The sequence below is a fragment of the Engystomops pustulosus genome, chromosome 5, assembly GCF_040894005.1.
Source record: "Engystomops pustulosus chromosome 5, aEngPut4.maternal, whole genome shotgun sequence".
NCBI classification, from domain to species: Eukaryota; Metazoa; Chordata; class Amphibia; order Anura; family Leptodactylidae; genus Engystomops; species Engystomops pustulosus.
Genome location: NC_092415.1, coordinates 77,964,385 through 77,988,641, shown reverse-complemented (window position 1 = coordinate 77,988,641; position 24,257 = coordinate 77,964,385). Strand labels below are relative to the sequence as shown.

The 24,257-nt window shown below is 40.0% G+C and overlaps 1 long non-coding RNA gene across 3 annotated transcripts in view; it reads right to left on the bottom strand.

Annotated features, from left to right (window-relative positions):
- Window positions 1-24,023, bottom strand: part of LOC140134054 (uncharacterized) — a 77,963-nt gene extending 53,940 nt beyond the window's left edge. For all 3 annotated transcript variants that reach the window (XR_011856048.1, XR_011856046.1, XR_011856047.1), the window contains exon 1: window positions 23,935-24,023. This is a non-coding gene — a long non-coding RNA (uncharacterized lncRNA). The remainder of the gene's footprint in view (window positions 1-23,934) is intronic.
- Window positions 24,024-24,257: the final 234 nt, after the last annotated feature.

Genomic DNA, 24,257 nt, shown 5'->3' with positions numbered 1-24,257 from the left:
CTTTAAATATTGTTTTTTTTTAGTTAGTATTTCAAATAAAGTATTTCAATAAAGTTAGCAAAATATTACATTAACCCCTAAAGGACGCAGGGTTTTTCCGCTCATTTCTCGCTTTCCAACTTCAAAAATCCATAACTTTTTTATTTTTACATGTACAGACCTGTGTGAGGGCTTATTTTGTGCGTAACGAATTTTAACTTCCCGTAATGTTATTTATTTTAACATGCCATGTACTGCGAAGCTGAAAAAAATTTCCAAATGTGGAAAAATTGAAAAAAAACGCACGTGCGTCAAATTCTTGTGGGCTCAGTTTTTTCGACTTTGACTGTGCACTCAAAATAACACCTCAGTTTATTCTTTGGTTTGGTGCGATCGCGGTGATACCAAATTTATATAGGTTTTATTGTGTTTTAATACATTTTCAAAAATTAAACGAATGTGTACAAAAAAGAAAAAAACATTTTTGACATCTTCTGACGCTAATAACTTTTTCATACTTTGGCGCACGGAGCTGTGTGAGGTGTCATTTTTTGAAAAATGAGCCGACGTTTTCATTGCTACCACTCTGAGGTCTGTGCGACATTTTGATCATTTTTTATTTCATTTTTTATGTGATGTAAAAAGGTGTAAAAGTTGCATTTCGGACATTTGGGCGCCATTTCCCGCCTCGGAGGTCACTGCCGGCCGTAACCGATTTTATATTTTGATAGATCGGGCATTTTGGGATGCGGCGATACCTAATATGTTTGTGATTTTTACTGTTTATTTTGTTTATATCAGTTCTAGGGAAAGGGGGGTGATTTGAATTATTAATATTTTATTAATTTTTTTTTATTTTTTAAACTTTTTATTTTTTTTCCAACTATATCTTAGACCATCTAGGGTACATTAACCCTAGATGGTCAGATCGCTCCTACCATATACTGCAATACTTCTGTATTGCAAAATATGGCATTTTTGCAACACATTCATTACAATGAGCCACTGGCTACCATGGCAACCGATCGCCGCCCCCCCCCCGATGACGTTCGGGGATGCGGCGATTGTAATAAAGATGGTGGCGCCCGCGCGCCGCCATCTTTTAAACGCCGCCGGCGACTTTGCTGGCGGCAATAAAAGGGTTAATAGCCGCGGTCGGTGCAAGCACCGACCGTGGTTATTAGCGGTGTGGGTTTTCTGCAATATGCAAAAAACCCCACCCTTGTATGAAGAGGACTCAGCCCGTGAGCCCTCTTCATACACTTCTTATACCTCTGCGCCGTAGAGCTTCGGCGCAGAGTGTTAAGGGGTTAAATATTACAAAAATATCACATTGTTGTGTATATAGTCACTGTTTACAAACTATTCGGCCCTAGTAACATTGTTCAATGTTCCTTCGATGTCCACACTTCTTCACATACAGTAGTCGTTAGACTAAATAGACAAGATTTGATGTGTCACATAACTTCTGTCTTGTTCCTACAACTACATCTATCATAAGCCGTTCTGGCAAGTCTAACCCAGAAGAGTCTGGCCACCCAGATTTTGTTTACTTAAAACATAGTTAAAGAGAATCTGTCATGGCAGATAGACATATCTACATATGAAAGTCTGCTATTCCAGAACTTGGAAGCTAGCAGTGCTGATCCTGTGAGTAACCTCTAGAGATTATTTTGAACTATTTGTTTTGTTATTGTACAGTCTACTTGCACTCTCCTAGAGTCCTTGGAGGTATAAAAACAACGGGTAAAGAGGGAATATAACATCCAAGCTTGGGAGCCTGAGCAGGCCATAAAGAACACTGCCCTATATAATATGTGAGTACTTTCAATGACACTTGGAATGAAAATCTGAAATGTCTAGAATTTGCAGCCACAGTGCAATAGGAATAACTGCTAAAGTAGTACTCATAAGGTCTCAGTTACACTCAAGAAAACTAATATCCTAATTCACATATATTAAGTAGGGTGACATTTTGCACTGGTATCTCACTATGAGAGATTAATTCAAACAGCTTCAACATCCCCCACTGTAATATCCAAAGGAAATATATGCACACAATTTGAGTAAATTGCCAAGTGATGCTTTTGTCATTATGCCTTTGTCAAATTCTACAATAAGATGCATAAACAAAGTTTGATATTACATACATACAATACACAGGCAGTCCCGTACTTAAGGACACCCGACTTACAGACAACCCATAGTTACAGACAGACACCTCTGACCTCTGGTGAAGCTTTCTGAATGCTTTACTATAGTACCAGACTGCAATAATCAGCTGTAAGGTGTCTGTAATGAAGCTTTATTGATAATCCTTGGTCCAATTACAGCAAAAAATGCTTAAACTCCAATTGTCACTGGGGTCAAATTTTTTTTTGTCTGGATCTACAATTATAAAATATACAGTTTCGACTTACATACAAATTCAACTTAAGAACAAACCTCCAGACCCTATCTTGTACGTAACCCGGGGACTGCCTGTACTACAAAATATAAAAGTTATATACCAGGGATAAACAATCTATACGTATTTATATGTAACATGTTTCTCTGGCTTAGTGGAGGTTAACAGTACCAAGCAGAAGGGTAAAATATCACAATATGGATAAGAAAATATTGTCCAATTACAAAGAACATGTATACAAATATGGTCTATATGTCCAATATTGAGTGTGTTGTAGGTGGTGGATTCCTATACATGCTGCAACAGGTTAAGATACACTGCATAATAGTACCTCATACTGCAATGGCCAGTTAGAGACCATCTCACATAGGGTAACCCACATGGGTAATAGTTGATATATAAATAACATGATACATGGCCAATCGAACCCCCTTCAAGTCCCTCTAGAACTGCCTGGCGTGAAGGTGGCGAATTGGGTAAAATAATTGCAAGTGCTAACAATAAGCTCACTGATGTGGCGCAGAAGCCCTGATAAATATCCACCATATACTACAGTTTTTTTTTTAATTTTATTTGTCCAGAAGCAGCTGGCAGTAGATTTACTTCTTGTGTATTGTAATATTATGCTCCCGATCAGTGACTTACAATTATAATTCACAGTAATACATTGTATGTTACAGTTGTTCTTCTTCTATTAAAGCAAAACAGTGTATAAAGCTGAGAAAATTGGAAAAGTTAAGAGTACAAGGGCCAAATTCATACTTTCAATAACAACACTCTTGTTTGTCTGTGACAATTTTTTTATAATAATAAATGCTAAGAGATGTCTGGTCATTCATGTAGCAATTTTCAAAAATCAATATAAATGCCATTACTTTGTCTACAGAGAAGGACAAAAATTATTTAATGGGTAACAACGACAAACAAAAGGATCTCAGAAGAACTTTTCCTGACAAGAAAATGAGTAGAATTAAACTTGTGGTCAGATTTTAGCTGTTAAGGGTAGTTAAGAATAGAGCATCTGTGCTGATGTTCTGTATTTACTGCTGACAACCATGTCAAACTGCCATAACTTAAATACTTGGAATAAAGTCGAAAACTTCTGTATAAGGAGATATATGAAATCGTTGTATCTGTTAATTTTATATTTTCAACACAGGTCACAATGATCTTTATTTGACATCAGATAGCATGAACGAAAGGGGCAATTTTTCTGGGCTTTTTAGCATCTCAGGGCATGCAGACAGTATTTCTCACCATGTGTCACCCCAGCAGGGCTCTGAAAGCCAACAGTCAACTATTTTACTAAATTGGTCATTGATCTATTATATTCCATTGCCATGCAGTTAACATGTTTCTTTGAAATGAGAGACAAGACTCCAGATAATTTTTTTTTTTGTCCAAAATAAAGAGCACATATTTAGCAGCTGCTGGCTAGTGAGGAGCGGACCCGTTGACATTCGGGTTCCTCCGGTTCAGCACCATCATCTCCGTCCAGCAGCTACCAGAACCAACTATGGGTGTTAACTGTTTTAATCCTGTTGGCAAAGTCAAAAGCAACATTTTAATTACCATGGGCATACGCGCTCCGGCACTAACCTGCGTTATCGTAGAAACACATGAGAGTGACGCATGTCCGCAGCCATTTCAATGCCATTGGCGACTTTGCCAGATGCATTTAATGGGTAAGCACTCCTGTAACCACGGGGGGGGGGGGGGGGGGTAATAAGCTGAACCCTGCCCTGACCCCCAGCATCTACTTAACACTACTGCTCTATGCAATGGTACTCTTATTTTAGTAAGTGTGATATTGTATGGTGAAATTACCAAATCATAAGTGCAAGTTTGGCTTAAAAAAACATATCTGTACTTCTCTTGTGTAGACTCCCCAACTTTACTCAATAAAAAATTTGTTAAACTGACAGAGATATCCGCAGATATACCAAAATGATTAAAAATCATTTTTTAGTCAATTTAAAATATCACATCCAGTGAAGCTGATAATAATGACTGTAGTAAAACACAGCAGTTATCACACATCTGCCTTAATGTCACTATAAGACACTTTGTAAAAGATAGTAGGAACAGTTTTTCATCAATATCCTCTGGTACAAGTTGTCAAAAACTAAGAATGTTCTGCCATGTACTGAAGTAAAGAGTAATAAAGTACTGAAAGGACCATGCTCCTTAATTTATGTTTTTGTGCGTTTAAATAAGCAGATAAAAACATTTGTTTCATTGGTGAGTGATACCACCTCTTTCTTCTCCTATTACTAATTAAACCCTTAGCAACATTGGACGTAGTGCTACATAATAGGCAGCAGGGACTTGCTGCATCGTGAGGTAGAAGCTGTGGGTGTCGGCTGTATAATATATATATATATATCAGTCAATGAAAAGGTGGCTACTATTGGAACAAGCTAGGCTGCAGGACCGTAACAGGTGTGGTACTGAATCAGTCAAAGCAGCAGAAAATCAGTCTCTTCAGTCTCAGGGACCAAGGAAGACACAGATGTTGCAGTTACATTATTGTTCTTGCATATACTGTATATATTCGAGTATAAGCCGACCCAAGTATAAGCCGAGGCCCCTAATTTTACCACAAAAACCTGGGAAAACCTATTGACTCAAGTATAAGCCGAGGGCGGGAAATGCATTGGTCACAGCCTCCCCAGTATATAGCCTGCAGGACCCTGCCCCATAGTATATAGCCAGCACCTGCCCCCCCCCCCCAGTATATAGCTAGCCCCCTACCCCAGTATATAGCCAGCAGCAGGGGAAGCCAGAAAGGTGAGTTTTGATATATTTTTTTTACTCGAGTATAAGCCAAGTTTGAGTTTTCATCACATTTTTTGTGCTGAAAAACTAAGCTTATACTCGAGTATGTATGATATATCAGGTTGGTGAGTATCTATCCCTAATGGATTAGCTTATTCTAGCTGCCTTTAGCATTGCAAAACAGAACACAGAGCTGGGGTAAATGTATGGAATTTAACCTGCAGTAAAATAGCTGGACTACTACACAAGTAATAGAGTTATTCTTCCATCTCACTTATTTATGTTGCCTAATACATTATCAGCTCATTAAGCTGGTCAGCTCTTGGCTCCATCATCCTAGGTGTCAGTGATGTAGATATATCAGAAGCTGAAAGGTCTCTTTAATATTTAGCATTGGGTATGGAAGCCATTGTGTGATGATACATTCCATGGAAGGACACAAGCTGTTAAGATCATATGATTACCAGTAAGCAATGCTCGGTCTATAACAGTAACCTGAAAGGAGAAAGACAATGAAAGTCAGCACATTAATAAATTATAACGATTTGGATAAAAAGCAATAAAAGTTCAAGGTTGATAGGGGATACAATCAAAAGCTTTAATAAATAGGTTCAATGTACAGGCTGCTATTTTGCAAAGGTCACAAGCACAGCTATGGTTGCATGTCACTGTAAAGAATTTAAGATGAGGATGTATATGACCTGCAGGTGTCATTTACAATACCAGCAGTCCTAGCAATATACTAATGTGACAATACATCAGCACATGGTGAGCTTTTCTGTACTTTGAGGTGACATTCAGAATAACAATGAGATCAATATACTGTAGATGCTAAATATTTCTGTACAAATTGTGTATTGTGTGTATATATATATATATATATATATATATATATATATATATCAAAGAAGCTTCAATAGATTACCCACAAGTATATTTTCATTTTGTATCCTAGGGTCCTATCAGGGAGCTTATGCACAATGTAAACCAATACAACATGACAACATGTAGTATCTCTACACTACAGAGCTAGAATAGTGAAGGTCAGTAGGGATCACCATACACAGATGTCAAAGGGCCCTATAGAAAAATGGAAAAAAAATTGTCATGTGTACTGGTTTCTCTGACTATTCTTTAATTTAGTTCTTGATGTACAATACATGGGCCCATGCCAATACATCTAGCCACCATACTAGTATAACTTGTTTTATACGGGCCACTGCTCGTGTTTGATTCACTTTAACTCCTGGATATGGAGCTTTTGCAGCCATACTTAGTTTCAAGGCTGCACAGTCCACTACATTACTTTATTCCCTTGATGAGTGTTTCACACGATGTATTAAACGCATAGGGATTACATATTAGGGACTAACAGGGTCTGTAAGGGACAGTACTGGGACAGTCCTTGTCAGGGCAGAAGCAATATTGTGTGGTCAGGATACTTACCAATCGCAGGGTTTAATAAGTCCTGTATCTCCGGACCAGTACCGCTCGACCAGGAGACGGCGCATTGAAGACTGGTGAGATCCACTCTACTATTCCTTACCGTCCAGATTAATGTTGGTCCATGGTTGGTCCACCGTATCATATGCTATACAGGAATGCACTAAGACATGATGAGGTATTACTGGGGACCGTGTCATATGCTATACAGGAGTGCACCAAGACATGATGAGGTATTAATGGGGACCGTGTCAGACGAGACTTATTGGAGGTCTGAATGAGGTACCTTTCTGATGTGTTTTTGCTGACTGGATGGTTGATGTGATAGAATTGTTTCCCCTAAATGCCTTCCTCATCCAATCCCTTCCCTTTCATAGTTGAACTTGATGGACATGTATCTTTTTTCCACCATATAAACTATGATACATATGACTCCAAGTAAAATGCAACCAGTGATAACAAAGCTTTTTCTAATCAGATATATTGTGTGCTGTCTTCATGCTTTGTTAAAAACAGTACCACCATTATATGCTGTATGCCGATGGGCTGTAGAATGTACAGTGATGTTGATAAACTATGTAACTATAAACTATAAGTGACTATAAACTATATGTGAATGATTATTCCTCTGCTTATGCATCGTTATAAACTAAAACAGCCAGAGCTTCCATCTCCCTAATGATCCCATACCTAAAACCGCAGGGTCATAGCTATCGGGGTAGCAGCCACAGCTGCTGCCATGGGGCCCACAGTGTCAGGGGCCCTGGCCTCTAACCTTCCACACTTAAGAATATAGGATGTGCACTATTATATACATATTATGCTGCACATTGTAAACACAGTAGACACTGCACATCGTCCACAGTATGAACCAGCAGCTCAGATAAGAAATGTTGGAGGAGAGAAAGGGGACAACAGAACTCTCATGTATACTTCCTGTCATCTACTTCCCCATGTGGTCATCAGGTACTGGGACAGAACTGTATAAGGGCATAAATGTGTAAGAGAGTATAAATGTGTAAGTATAAAAACATGTATAATTTCGAAGAAGGAAGGGGGGCCCCATTCATAAGTGCGCCATATGGGGCCCTGTCTCTCCTAGTTACACCCCTGTAAAAACTGTAGTGTATAGAGCATGATATGAGCTTCGAAGACACATTTTCGACAGAAGAACAGATTATTTAACTGAGTAGCAGAGGGGTGTGGTCTCATCTCCTGGTTCAGCCATTATCATCTTTCTGCACTGTCCATCCAACACCACCCAGCATTTCCCCTTTATTCAGAGATTGATATATCTTTTGAAAGTTTTAGTGAAAAGAATAAAGATGTACCAGCAAATAAGGCCACAAAATGGCACCAAAACGGCATTTATATAAAGTAAAAAATTGAAATAATACAATAAATCAATGGGAAACCAAGAACATATGAAGTGTCTAAAGTGTCCTACTTTCTTCTGTAATATTGGTATGTTGATTGGGGATCTGGTTGTCATCTGGCAAAAACACTTTACTATTGTGGTGTAGTAACGTTAAAGGGCTTGGCCACTTTAGCTTATGTTTTTTGTAATGTGTGTGTATGTGTGGGGGTAATTTACCAATATACATTTACCAATGTGCACCATAAAGATATATAGCGTTCCAACCTGCCGGAGGTTCCTTAGCCGAAAGAACCCAGTTTGGTGGTGTGGGGTGTACTAAAGGCGAGCAGTGGCTTGCATATAGATAGTAACACAAAGTCTATTTAGCTTATAGAATCTAATGGAACATAAATAAAAAATGTTAGAGATGAATTATAGAATGTCCTAAAGCCACTACCACCCACTCCACGAAAAAAAATGGTTACACTTCAAATACAAAAAGATTGATTAGCACAAATACAAGTTCTAACAAAAGTCCATAATTTCCCAGCTTATCATAGATACTTAGATGTGTGTTAAAATGAATACATTTTGTAAGTATACATACTGCCAAAAGTATCAATATTAAGGCATTTCTTTTATTATTTGGATTTACCTACAGTATCATTTTCTTTAGCATTTTGGTTTTTCTTTTTTCCATATGGAATTTGCCTTAGTAATCTGTAGTTATTACTACACATTAAATACAGCAATTACCATTAATTAAGCATTGAGTACACAAAAGTATAACTACATGACATAGAGACATAGAGAATGACATTATGCTTTATGCCTTCATATTACAACATTTTACAAGCTGTATTGTTAGTAAAATGTGGAAAATATTCACAATAAAATCTCTGTTACATACAGTTCACTATATATATGTATGTGTATATATATATATATATATATATATATATATATATATATATATATATATATATATATTCATGTGTATTATGTTGAGGAAATTAAATCTGGTAAGAACCAAGTTATGGTGGTTTGATTTCATCTAATAAGTTACAGAGGAGCCTTGAAGGAACAGTCTCAGTGGCTAAAATTTTATTTAGCTACAGACTTACTGGAGACATTTTGCTAGTCTGTATAAATTAAATAATTGACTTTTCTACTTAATCTAATGTCAATGTTACTCAGACCAAACTGCTTGTAATATTCTGAATTAAACGTTAAAAATACAATGTATTGCTTTGTGTAAAAAAACATTGTCGAAAAAAGGAAAACAATGTTTCTTCTATTAAGTCATGGCTCACTTTACTTTGTTTTATGGTTACCATTTTCTGGATCAATGTGTTTTCTGACAGTTTTTTACATTTATTATTGTTTTTACACTGTTATCCGTTTTTTTTTTCAACCATTGTGTGTTTTACGTGTCTTTACCCATATGTGCACATAGAAGTAGTTTGTGTGTTGTGCAGTAAGTATTAGAGACGGATGGACTGAAAGAACATACAAGGGCATCAAACCCCTAAGGCTTAATCCTCTTCTCAGCTACCAGGCTTCCCAGCCTACCCCAAGAAGTTGGTGACAACTTGTCAACGTTACCTTTCTGTGTCAAAGTGCAAACACAGAGACAAAGACTAGACAATACAAACATAGAAGGGTAGTTGACAAATACATCATAATAGAGAGGACAATGCAGTACAGAAAAAATTGGCAGAAATGTATAGCGAGAAACAGACCAAGGGTCAAAGAATCTAAAATACAGAACTGATAAAGCCCAGCTAGGTTCTGTTCCAGAAGTTGATTGGGCCATTTCACGGAATTACAGACAAACCCAAAGGGGATAAGTGTGAGGAAGGAATATTCTGTACATCTGTCAGGTTTGCTAGGGAGATTGCTGGGACTTCTGGTTCTTCTGGTGATACCAGCAGCGTTCTCCGAACCCCGGCGCGTATCCGCGCAAACTCCACCTCTCGTCCTGGGCAGCGGCTGCTAAGATCTCGCGCTGTCTAGGAGTGGCTGGGACTTTGAACCTCTGCTTGGTGCCTGGTTGTTTCTGCACCATGGGGGGTTAATTCCCAGATGCTGTCCAGCACCTATCAGGTTCTGGAGGTGGAGTTCTGGCTGCATAAATTGCAGCTTCACTAGTCACCTGTGCCAGTGTTTGAAAATCCCTTTCTCCACTCGCTGCTCTAGGTTGTATTGCTCAGTATCTTTATCTGTATTGTTGTTACCTCGGCTAGTTTTTGACTTTGACTCTTGCTTACTGATTTTGCTATTGACGTACCCTCTCGTTGTGACTCCGGCTTGTTTACAATTCTTTTGTGTTTTATGTTGTCAGTCTGTTTGTGTTTTCCTTCCCACACTTATTCCAGCGTATCTCGAAGTCTTCAAGTAGTCGCCCCACGGTTTAGCGTGGGGGGGCTATAGGAAGGGACAGAGGTTGGGGCAAGCTCAGGGCTCACTATCCCCTGTCTTTTGTGTACCAATCTTAACAACATCTCAGCTAATTTAACTTACCAGAGCAAAATCCACAAGAGACAGATATGTGTGGCGGTAATCAATTAAGAAACCCAGTGAAATAGTAAAGCAGTGTTCAGACTAATAAGGACAGAATGTAACCCAAAGAACAAAATTACACTCATGAACACATGCACAGCGAAAATTTTAGGACAGTGGACAGCGTTGAAGCCCAAACAGGAACAACAGCTTCATTGTTTTTTCATTTAATATTTTATCTTCTTTAAATGGTCAATAACATTTACCAACATGCAAATTGCAATGACCAGAGGGTCATGGACACTAAGGACATAATGCCTGGACTGGTGCGAAAGAAACAAACTGATCCTCGATAAGACCAAGGAGATGATAATTAATAGGATAATGAACAGAACAGCCCCAAAACTAATTGTGATCAAAGGGCAACCAATTGAGCTGGTCAGATCGTACAAGTATCTAGGAGTGTACATTGACAAAAGGATAGATTGGATGACAAACAACGATAGCATGCACAGTAAATATTGTCCAGCCTGAACCTCTTTAGAAGGCTCAAGATATAAAAATAGAGTGGAGAGACAAGGAGAGAGGGAGAGCACTCCTATGGCGTATTACCCTTGGTTAAATGAATATCGATGGTGTGGTGTTACACTCACCTTTAAGGTTTGTGCACAAAGGGCACAACTCCTTTTGAAGTCTGTAACGGAATTCAATGCCGCTGCCAGATCCTACTGTTCGCTCTCCTGTAGACAGTGTACAGTATTCGAAAGCATCCAATCAGGGTGCGTTAAACCTCTCCTCAGAATCTGAAAAAGTGCTTAGTTCAAGCGTGAAATGCGTCATTCCACTTTTAAACTTTTATTATTATATCAATTTTATTGCCATTTATGGCTTAAATAAAATAAGTTTTTTAACAAAAACGTTTTCGAACAAGCCAGTGCCTTTTTCAAGTCCCAGAATTGGAAGAGAGGTTTAACGCACCCTGATTGGATGCTTTAGAAGGCTCAAGTCATTCAACATATGATCCAAAATACTGAAGCTGTTTTACAAAACAGTAATGGTAAATATCCTTTTTTTTGCTGTCAATTGGGTAAGCACTATGTTACTTTGAGGAAGTCTGACAAAACAGATGCCTTAAGAAATTTAAGTCTGAAGCTGCAAACATTGGACACTCATTGCATAGCATGATTCTAGTGCTGCCGGACTACAAGATATCACCAGTCATTCATTCCTAAAACAATTGGATAATATAACTAGATGGTCAAAAAAGAGTTCAGAGAATCCTAGTTTATCTCCCCTTGGGTTTGATAGCTTAAACTCCATCAAACTTAAAATGGATCAGAACTCCTCAATGGAAGGTCATATGGGGGTGGTACTGGTGTCATTAGACCAGTATATGAAATGTGAATAAAGTGATCTTATAATTTTATATAAGGTAGGTTCTTACAAATGGAGTTATACCCAACATGTGCTGCTTATTTTTTTCCTAAAAATTTATATATAAAAATGCTATCAAAATCGCTTTAATACATATACCAACAATAGCCAAACTAGCAACTAAAACATGCAAATATTCAAGCTGAGATATACTGAGCTGAAGCTCAAACATCTTCCTAAATGACAAGTCTTGCTGAGGTTAGAGAATACAGCTTGTAATAGATTTTGCGCTATATTAATTTGCAGCTATTAAATAATCGGTGGTCAGATGCACATTGACCTAAGTCTGAAAATGATTTGAAGAGATTTGGCTACAGCTAAATGGAAAGTACAGAATGAAATATCTGCAGAATGCAGGAAGTGGATGCTAAGCAGACTAATACGTAAATGTAACAGCTTAGACTGCACCGCAGTGAGATGGTGTAATATGTACACCAGTAGTTCAGTTAACACTTTAAGTGTATGTTCACCTTGGTATAACATTTTATAGCTTATATGTAGACATATTAACTTAGAGAGTTATTCCTATATTAAAGGGGTTGACCTTGTTTATGATATTGATGCCCTATCTATTGGATAGGATTCAAATTAAAGGTCATTAATTATTTCCAGATTAATGGGAGTTCAACACTCGGAATGGCTGATTTTGGCAGCCCCTTGCACCAGAATGGCAACACAGAACAGGTAGCCCACTTCTATGTCTAGTAACTGGACTGGGAGCCCCAGCTCTGCCACTTTTCAGAGAACACAAGGATCCCTGTATTGAAAATACCCTGAAAAGACAGTACATTAAATTACTGTATTTACTTGAATATAAGCAAAGTTTATCAACACAAAATATCTGCTGAAAAAACCTAACTTGGCTTATACTTGAGTCTATAAAAAAATGAACTCTGTACACACATTTTCATGCCCCCTGCAGGTCCTCTTCTTGTTTCCAGTGCTCCAGTGTTTCCAGTGGGCTGGCTAAATAAGCAGGTCAGGCGGCTGGTTGGCTATATAATAGAGGCAGGGGGCTGGCTGGCTATATACTGAGGTCATGGGCTGGAAGGCATGGAGCTGGCTATATACTGGGGGAAGGCAGGGGGTTGGCTATATTCTGGGAACATGGGCTGCTAGGCTATATAATGGAGGAGGGACTGACTGGCAATATATTGGAGGCAAGGGGCTGGCTATTTACTGAGGTCATGGTGTAGCAGGCATGGAACTGGCTATATACTGGGGGCAGGCAGGGGGCTGGCTATATTCTGGGAACATTTCTTGCCAGGCTATATATTGGAGACAGGGGGGCTGGCTGGCTATATATTGGAGGCAGGAGGATGACTGGCTATATATTGGGGTCAGGGGCTGCTGGCTATTTACTAGGGGACATGCTCTTGCTGGCTATATACTGGGGGTAGCTTATACTTGAGTCAATAGGTTTAACTAGTTTTTTTGTTTTAAAATAAGGTAAGTCAGCTTATACTCGGGTTGGCTTATACTCAAGTATATACAGTACTTTTCTGTCCTGGCACACATTTACAAACCTGCAAATTTCCCAGCATTCATAGCATGCCACAGAAAGGACATGTTTTTGACATGTCTTTGAGCTATGACTGATTCTATTATGGTTTTATACAACTACCACAGTCTTAACATGGCATCTATAGAAATGGATAGGGCTCCATTGCAGGTTACAGGATTTTTCTGTCTGGCTCTTCATGAAACTGAAATTTGATAAAATTTTATTAAAGGGGTTTGTCCGAGTTTAAAAAAAAAATATATATGTGGCCGGGAGCGGGCTGACTAAAATAATAAAGCTGTACTTACCTCCTGGTGCCCTCCCGTATCCAGCGCTGCTGTCGCTCCAGTCCGGGCGCCATGTAAACAAACATGGCCGCCGGAGCAGCGCCTATCCGTCCCTATACACAGCATTGTGTATGGGTGCCGGAAGGTTGTCGTGTCCGGCCGGAAGCTGAATCCAGCGCTGCTCCGGCGGCCATGTTTGTTTACATGGCGCCCGGACCGGAGCGACAGCAGCGCTGGATACGGGAGGGCACCGGGAGGTAAGTACAGCTTTATTGTTTTAGTCAGCCCGCTCCCGGCCACATATATTTTTTTTATCAAAACTCGGACAACCCCTTTAAGGTACCATATAGTTGTTATCACAGTTGCCACATGTACTTTATGTTCTTTCACACTGGCTCAATGATCTAACATGGGCTCATTTTCTTCCCTCACTAGATTATCTGTATTTGTGAACAGGTGGATTTTGGATTGACACATTTGCCCCAAATGTTCTGATGTTGGTGGTAAAATGACCTCAGTTTAGCTTCTTAACTCGTGCTAATTTTATTGCTGCTATATGACCCAGTGGTGTGGTCATACCATAACCTTTCATAGTAAAAATATTCTTATTTGCCGTTACCATCATTGTCAAACTACGTAATAAGCTACATAAATCTAATTTGACCACCTGTGACATGAGCTATAAAGTCATTTTGCCCGGCGCTCTGATGACAGATGCATTCTAATGAGACATTACAAAATGGCCACTGGAAAAATTAAGCAATTATCCAAGCTAAAATTACTTAGAGGGAAATCTAATTTAATATGTTACTGTGTAAAAGTAAGTGCTTACTGCCAGTGACACAGTTTGCTCTCTCTATTAGTCTAAATGAAGCATCAGACATGTGATGCCTGTCAGCTGATTGACTACAACATGTCTTCAGGAGAGAATTCAGTGTGTTCTACGAAAGTGGCCTGAATATCCACAACTATTGAATTACAACACTGCCTCTGTTATCTTACTGTATATGGTGGGTAATAAGTGGATTTTGGAAAGTGCAGAGTAAATAGTTTGGCTCAAAACCAAGTCTATAACATTCCCTGAGTCACAGAAAGCGGCTGTGCTAAATTTGGTGATTGTAAATGTGACGTTACAGATTCCTTTGGCAGACATACATACATACACACACATACCTACATTCAGCTTTATATATTACATATATTTACTATAAAAATGAATACAGTGATAATAAGGTAATAATTTATGAAGCGCCAATCTAAGTCAGTAGTTATGCAGTAATGTACAGAATTATCCTCAGCTTATCATAAACCACAGTAGCAGATGTTATAACTTTCCCTATCAGGAGCCAGTGTCTACTGCTGCTGTGGCAGTTAAAAGCTGAGCCGTGATTGGCTGCTATTTTTGTCACAGGTCATTAGTATGAGCTTCAAGCTTTGATTGGTTAATAGAAGCAATGAATATAAGACAACTTATGTATGAGGTAAGCTGGATAGGGATACAGAGATAGGGGGAGATTTATCAGAGATCAGCTGTAATTTTATAAACAGTTGAGCAAAAGGAAACTTGAGCTCTGATTGGTTGCCATGGGCAACAAGAGCAGCTCTGTTCTCAGACACTTCTGATAAATCTCCCCATAGACAAAGTGACAGTCAAAGACAGAGACAGTTGCTGGAATGAGAGTGTCATAGACAGACATTCGGTGGAATGAGAGTGCCAGAGACACAGTCAGTACCTGGAATGAGAGTGTCAGAGACAGACAGTTGCTGGAATGAAAGTGTCAGAGACAGACAGTCGCTTGAATGAGAGTGTCAGAGACAGACAGTTGCTGGAATGAAAGTGTCAGAGACAGAAAGTCGCTGGAATGAGAATGTCAGAGACTGACAGTTGCTGGAATGAGAGTGTCAGAGACAGACAGTTGCTGTAATGAAAGTGTCAAAAAAGTTTATAAAAAAGGGACGGTCAATGACAGTCTGACATAGTGCATAAATAAATTTAAAATATTTTTTTTAACCTATACAACAGTAGCTGGAATTAGAGTATCAGAGACAGAAAGTTTCTGGAATGAGAATGTCAGAGACAGACAGTCGCTGGAATGAAAGTGTCAGAGACAGTCGTTAAAAATAACAGAATAACAGTGTCAAAAAAGTTTACAAAAAAGGGACAGTCAGTAAAAGTCTGACATAGTGTATAGATACATATAAAATATTTTTTTAATCCATTCTATTTTGTTGTAGCTAATAGCCGTTATTTACCATCCCAGGCAATGCTGGGAGCTACAGCTTGTTCATAATAAAACATTTTTAGATAATCTGATATATTGGGGCTAGGGATGTAACTGGGGCTGCTAGTGGTCTAAGTGTCTATGATACAGTGGAATAAACATGCCACTATTCCTTGGGTGTTTACAAAACAGGGCTAGAATTTTCCTGCTTCACAAAAACCAGTACACTGAGAAGTGATCTACCTAAAAGATACAGTGTCATACATGCAAATACACACTGTATTGTCAGTTAAAGCACATCTGTCAGCAGTTGTGACTATACAAAGCTACAGACAGGGTCTCATTTACTGAGGGTCCTGCAGCCAGATCTTTCATCGGATAGTCAAACAATTTCTGCTTTGCGGTGCATTTATAAGAGGATTGTGTCGCACGTGAATCGCGGCAGAGTTCATCCTCTTCTGACATTCCGGAACGGGGATTGCACAGAGACCAGGTAGGTAAATTTGCCCCATAGTTTTAGGTAGCTATGCTTGAGATGTGTGTAACTATACCTTTGTACGTGTTGATATTAGCATCAGGACTGTAAAAACTGAATTGATATTCTATGATTGTAGCTGGATTCGGAGCGTGTGAGATCTTTTCACTGAACACAGCATAGCCCCTCCCTCTTACTGTTGTAGCATTCAAAAAGATGGGAGGGACTCATTGAAGAGATTGAACAAACTGGGGCAATTCTATCCAAAGAAGCATAGAAGCACTATCCGAAAGATATATCAATCTGTTGGTTAGTACACGGCAGTGTTAGGCCATGCAAGGCCAGATTTATGCACTGCAACCTTTTTTAAAATTGCAAACTGCTTTAATGAAGGGAAGAAGCCACTTGAATAAACCTGGTGGGCAGTGGAGCTCCTAAGAGAGCCCAAGAACTGTCCTAGTGATAATTAACCCTGTAGCGTTTATGGATAAGTGATCAGGGTAACCACCAGACCAGACATTCTCATTAAATCAAATATGAAAAGGAGTGGAGCTTAAAAGTAAAAATGATACCAAAACAGCTGTGGTTGGATTAGGGCATCACTATGAGTAAGGTTGTAAAACAAAATGGCTACTGTATATAGAAAAATGAAATTACAGGAAAAGAGGATATTGTGCTATCACAATTAAAAGCAAGTAATAAAAACACAAAAATATCACACAAAAAACTTATAAAACTAAAAGAATATAATTTTGTACAAAACATATTTTACGCACAACCACTGGTGACTATAGATGAGCGAGCATACTCGTTTGAGCATTAGCGTACTCGAAACGGCTTGTTGCTCGGACGAGTATTTCGCCTGTTCGAGAACGAGCTTTCACTTAAGGATCATTTATTGTCAATACACCATCACAGTAATACACACATTTGCGATTGATGGCAATCAATGCAAATATACTTCTGATAAGTTAGCAGATGTATGGAAACATCTGCAATGTGTTCTTCACACATATTGTTCTTCACATACTATTGTGAAGAACATCTTTCTGGACTCATGTTTTCTGCTAAGTTGTGAAGAACATATCTCTTCATATGTGTGAAGAACGACAATACAGTGTAGAGCCAACTGATGTGCACCATGTTCTTTGTTTCAGGAATATGTACATTGCTACAAACAATAGAATAGAATAAAATAATACATAGATATTCTATCCTGTCAGTTTAACTGTTCTGTTTAACATGGGTCATTCTCCTTTTTGAAGTTCCACGAATATTCCATTGATTAAAAAATCGAAAAAACAGGACTGACTTACTTATTTCTCAATAAAATGACACATTTTATTGGTCCCCTTGAAAAATGTTTGAGTCTCCTTAACTTCAATGGGGTTCATTATTCGAAACGAGCACTCGAGCATCGGAAAAAGTTCAACTCGAGTAACGAGCACTCGAGCATTTTAGTGCTCGCTCATCTCTACTGATGACATATCTAATGCTTAGGAAACAAGTTTTTAATCCTTGCACAATACAGTATGTGACTGTAACGCACAGTAAAAGCATCAGTGTGCTGGAGATACCCCACCTCTGCAGGCATTCGGCAGAATCTTTTAGATGTATGGTTCTTACAGCAGTGTATCATTTGTTTGGTCAGTTTCCATAGCACTAGAGATTCTGGATTTCCAATGCAGCTGCCTTATCAGAGATCTGAAGAGTTCCATACAACTTCTGTGGACATGTGAAAGTGAGGCCACTGCTGGCATCGCTGCAATCCCAGCAGCTGTTCTCTATATTTGATAAGTCCGGGTAGTACATACATCTGGCCAGATAATAACCACATTTTATCTCCTCTGCTTTTTGTAAATAGACTGATTCTGCTGATTCAGAGTTTTTTAATTTTTAACAAAAAAGGATATATTTATATTTTTAATGGTGGGAAATATAATCAATTCTACGTTTGCCCACAACCAAGCTAAGATATATTATCATCAAAGACTTCTTCAGGTTCTCATACTGATTTCTACTCTTATTTCAGTGGTTGCTTAAGTTGCAGAGTTTCCTTCTTCAAGTTATTTTTAAAGCTGTCTGTTTGCCCCCTGCGGCAAGTTAAAGAAATACTGTGTGATGTCAGGTTGGAGATCAGAAACAGAACAGCAAGCAGAGGCAGGTCTACCCACATCCTTCACCCACACATAACTTAAAGCAGTTACACCAAGATCTGTCAAGGAAAACCCACAGACCTTACTTACTGTTAGAGCAGGTGCACAGGGTGAAGGACACGGCATGTCATAACAAGCGCACTCACCTCCCAGCTTAGATTACTCTATATACTAGTGTCTAAGCTGTACCTCGACCTACAACACTGGCAGGAATTTCCATAGCAGACAGTCACCAACTGTCTCCAGCTGAAACGATATTAACCTTACATGTATTATCATGTCTTCCAGTTCTTTTCTGGATCTACAGTTCCTTTTCTTTATACTGCAATTTGGTATGTTGCTATTTAATCCTTATCCTCTTTTTATGCTAATGGGAATTAATACAGTATATGTAATTTGTTAAAGTAATTTTGCATCAAACCACCAAACTAGCGGCACATCAAAAATAACTGTTTTCCTCATTTATCCTACCAATCCAGATGTTTTGCTGCATCTACTAATCATTCATCATTAGTGACTTTTTGATTTAGGCGCACTTTTGGCACAATAACACTCCAGCCCGAAGGTGGCGTAGACTGAGAAGCAAGACACTGATCTCTTCTACAGAGCAGTGTAGCACCTATGTAGTACAGCTGCATAGCTCAGTCAATGTTTATAATATATGCAGCCACTGTTCATAGTTCATAAGCTTCTATTTACAAATTATCTGCAAATGCAGCAGCTCAAAGCAGGATAGAAAAGAAGTGTTTAGGAGCTTTCAGATAGAACACAGAAGTGACCCGTGTAGCATGATGACCACTCTGGTTCTTGGGAGAAATACTGGCCAGAATGACAGGGAGGCAGCAGAACCCCTGGGGAACCCCTCCAGGAGATGATGGAAGCCACTGCTGAGGAGGATCACTGGGTGCAGCTTGTCAGACACCTGGGCTCTGCTGCGAGTGTCATCTTCATGCTGGGGTGTGGGAGAGAAGCAGAGTAAAGCTTATTGGAGGACGTAACTTAACCCTTTAAGGACGCAGGGTTTTTCGGCTCATTTCTCGCTCTCCAACTTCAAAAATCCATAACTTTTTCATTTTTACGTGTACAGACCTGTGTGAGGGCTTATTTTGTGCATAACAAATTTTACTTTCCCATAATGTTATTTATTTTAACATGCCGTGTACTGCGAAGCTGAAAAAAAATTCCAAATGTGGAAAAATTGAAAAAAAAACGCACTTTGCTCCAAATAACATGCCTACTTTATTCTTTGGTTTGGTGTGATCGCAGTGATACCAAATTTATATAGGTTTTATTGTGTTTTAATACATTTTAAAAAATTAAACGAATGTGTACAAAAAAGAAAAAAAAAATTTGCCATCTTCTGACGCTAATAACTTTTTCATACTTTGGCGCACAGAGATGTGTGAGGGGTCATTTTTTGCAAAATGATGCGACGTTTTCATTGCTACCATTTTGAGGTCTGTGCGACATTTTGATAATTTTTTATGTTATGTAAAAAGGTGTAAAAGTCGCATTTCGGACATTTGGGTGCCATTTCCCGCCTCGGAGGTCACCGCCGCCCGTAACCGTTTTTATATTTTGATAGATCAGGCATTTTGGGACGCGGCGATACCTAATATGTTTGTGATTTTTACTGTTTATTATGTTTTATATCCGTTCTAGGGAAAGGGGGGTGATTTGAATTTTTAATATTTTATTAATTTTTTTTATTTTTTAAACTTTTTTTTTTCTTTTTTTTTTCACTATTTTTTAGACCATCTAGGGTACATTAACCCTAGATGGTCAGATCGCTCCTACCATATACTGCAATACTTCTGTATTGCAATATATGGCATTTTTGTAGGTCATTCATTACAATGAGCCACTGGCTCATTGTAACGAATCTGCAGAAGCCATGTAGCCTCGTGTCAAAAGAAGACCTGAGGCTACCATGGCAACCAATCGCCGCCCCCCGATGACGTTCGGGGGCGCGGCTATCGCATTAAAGATGGCGGCACCCGCGCGCCGCCGTTTTTTAAGCGCCGCCGGCGACTATGCCGGCGGCAATCACCGACCGTGGTTATTAGCGGTGGGGGTTTTATGCAAAATGCAAAAACCCCCACCTTTGTATGAAGAGGACTCAGCCCGTGAGCCCTCTTCATACATCCCTTATACCCCTGAGCCACAGAGCTACGGCGCAGAGCGTTAAGGGGTTAAGGGGGTGGAGAGGTTGCGGTCACACCTGGGCCCAAGAGGTTTAGGGTGCCCTTATGGTGTCGCTTTCCCATACTATAAACCATACATTATAGTCGAGGGGCCTGGCATAGACTTTGCACTGGGGCCCATCAGCTTGTAGTTACGCCACTGATCACATATTGTAAAATAAAGTGCAGTAGCAAAATCAAGACTCAAAAGTGATTACCAAGAGGCATGAACTCAACTCATCACAGATGGTTGTAGCTTGTGATAATTCAGGCGCAATAATCCGCCTCATTTAAACCAGGGACACTTACTCGTAGAACCAGTCACCATGGCTGTGGTAATCTTCTTATATTTCATATCCTTTTTTTCTAAAATCAAGTTTTATCATTATGCTAATGAGCCAGAAGAGGTCTGGGGGTGTTATCAGAGCTCCTCAGTGCTGTAACTTCACAGGCTATTACACTGTCTCACCCTCCCTATGCTCTCCCAACAGTTCCAAGTGATCTCATTGCAGCAAAGAAAAAGAAAACAGAAGTGCTCCTTGCACTCTGTAGCAGCCTGTAAAGTTGCAGCACTGAGGGGTTCTGGTAACACCCCCAGAGCCCTACAGCCTCATTATCATAATGTTAAAAGTTGATTTTTGAAGGAAGGAGGCCATGGATAACAAATATAAGAAGATTACCACAGTCACAGTATAGGGTATAAAATGACCTTGGGAACCTGGTTGTGGCAGACGGGAGGTGTACGATGGCCAAGGGTATGTTTACACTCTTTGCACATGCATTGAGCACTTTACATGCCTATAGGGAACTAACGTACATCAGGCTGTATGGCAAGCACTTTATTGCATCATTTGCTTAATTACCCAGTACTGGGCATGTACTGTATTATGCATTGAAGTTGTATATACATGTGATCCATATGACTATGTACCCCACCTCTCAATCCCGTCCCACATGTTTTTAACGTTTCTATGTGATAGCCCCATCGACTTGTATGTTCTTTCCTGTTGATTTGTTTATGAATTGTGATATATTGTCTTAATTGAATATGCAATAAAATAAGTGTATTTTTTGAATTGGCTAAGTGTTCTGTTTGTAGGTATAAAATGACCTTTCTAGAGTCCCCTCTTTTGTGAAATCTCTTCTGTTTACCTATAAAAATGCAGACTGGAACTGGATCTTTATCAGCAGCTCGCATTCCCAACTATGTATTAAACTTCCTGTATCTCCAGGTCTGTAGCTCACAGAACTAAAAGACTGATGCAATCTGAAATATTGTCAGGCACTAAGGGTAGTGGACCCCCCGGACCACCTTGGAAATGATGAAAGCCAACACCTGAAACCAGAGTCTAAGTGGTACCCGGTTTTCACCAGAGCCCGCCACAAAGCAGGTTGGACTTGTTGCAGCATGGTACCACCAGGTCGTTCCAAGAACAGAATCATAAGGCAAACTCATGATCGGGCCAGGCAGGAGGTCGAGACAGGCAGCACAGGATCAGAGTCGGGGACGTAATAGTAGGTCAAGACAGGCAGCATGGGATAAGAGTCAGGAAAGTATTCGAGGTCACAACAGGAAATCAGGATAATTGCAAAGGGCATGGACACAGCTTTCTCATAGGCATAGAAGCACAAAGACCCAGCAGGGAACACAGAAAGGGGCTGGGAATGTATCAGGGCAGGCGGTCAGCCTGGCCCATTAAATATTAGCTAGCCGACACGCCCTAGGAGACAGGTGCGCTGGACCACGGGAGCCACAGAGACCGCCACTGGAGCCGGGGAAGGTAAGTTTCCATGCAGGCTGGGTCCGGGGGCACAGGGAGGAATACGGGTGCGCCTAAGGCCCGGGATATGGGTCACAGGAGCACCCGTGCCCATGACAAATATACTCTTCTTATGTTTCATACAACACCAAAAGCATGTTTCTATACACTTTTTCTAATAAGGACATTTCATATAATACCTGAGGGGGGTTGTAGTTTGAAGTACAACTGTAAAGTATAAAACTTTTGCATAGCTCTGCACTAAGCCAAAATAAGCAATTCTATAATCTACACTCATTGGGGTACATTTTCTGAGGGCTTTGCACCACATTTCTGACAGACTTTGCACGTTCTTTTAGGTGAAAACGGCTTGCACAGGTATTTAAGAAGTGTCTGCGCCTCTATTGTGTCGTACGCGACCCTTTGCGGCGCAGCTGCGCTAGCCTCCATGCAACAGCAAAAGGTTGTCAGGCCAGTGCGGGAAAGCGACAAATTAATGAATCGGTCGCACCCAGCATTATACTGTAACGTCCGTGCCTAAACATCACGCTATCCACTGTTGGCAGAATAGATGCGTTTATTTGTGTGTGAACTGCAGCTTAGTGCTTGTGTTTGGATTATCTGAGCCACATCCTGCTCTTTGCATTTCTGTCCTGCGCAGCAAGGGTTACTAGCCTGATGGACAGTTCCCCAGTGTGCTGCTGGAGGCGTGTCCAGGATCGGCCTTATATACCTGCCTATTCCCATTATACCTGGCTGGTTATTTTTATTCTTCAAGTCTTACCTCTGTATCTAGAGCTCTTGCTATCTTGCTTGGTTCTTTGTGTTTTGTATCCGATTCTGTACCTTTGTAGCTATCTTGATCTGTCTCCGCTTGTCTGTTTGTATCTGAACCTGACCTGTATATTACCCGCTTGATCTGAACCTGACCTGTATATAACCTGCTTGATCTTGACCTGAACTGTGTATAACCTGCCTGAAATCCTGTATCCGTTGTTTGTCCCTCAGTATCGTTTACCTCCTAGTGTCATCCCGCTTTCCCTGTCTCAGTCCTGAGTTAGTTTTCTGTGCACCAATGTGAACACTGGTCTATTTCTGTATTCCAGTCACCTGTCTGCTCCACCATCCAGCAGCTGCCAGACAAAGTAGGTCTTCCCTGTCATCTTGTAGGGTCTCTCAGGGACCGTTGGTTAGGTTCCTGATAGTGGGTTCGCTCTTATTAGGGCGGTTTATCTGCTTTAGGCAGGGCCTTAGCACGCAGGGACGTCGCAGGGTGAGTTCGCCACCACTTACGTAGTCTGGCAGCTAGAGCCAATCCTGGTTGTGGTTGCGCGGTTTGCCGGACAGGTGCTGACATATACACAGACAGAGTACTTTTAGTGAAGTTTCTGTCTTTCTAAGTAAATGTGCCCCATTAACTTTCCGCAGCTGTTTGTCAGCTAGCAGCTACCTTGTCTGTCTGTCTTTGCTTGGTTGGTTGTTGTGGGAATCTGTAGCTGGACGCTCCTGATCCGTAGCTGCTGGATGCAAGACAATATGAGTTCCGGCAGCATGTACAAAGCTCCAGGACCTGCTGTGATGTCATAAGCATGTGACTAATCATATGCTTCAGGTCATTCAGTTACATACCAGGAGTGGGTCCTTTATACATGCTGTGATTCTACCATGTGTTCATCTTCTTTTGTAGGTGTTTTATAGAGTAGGTGGACATGTATTTTTTTTTTGTGATGTAGAACTCCAATGCATGCTCTTGCACTAGATCTGTGAACAAAG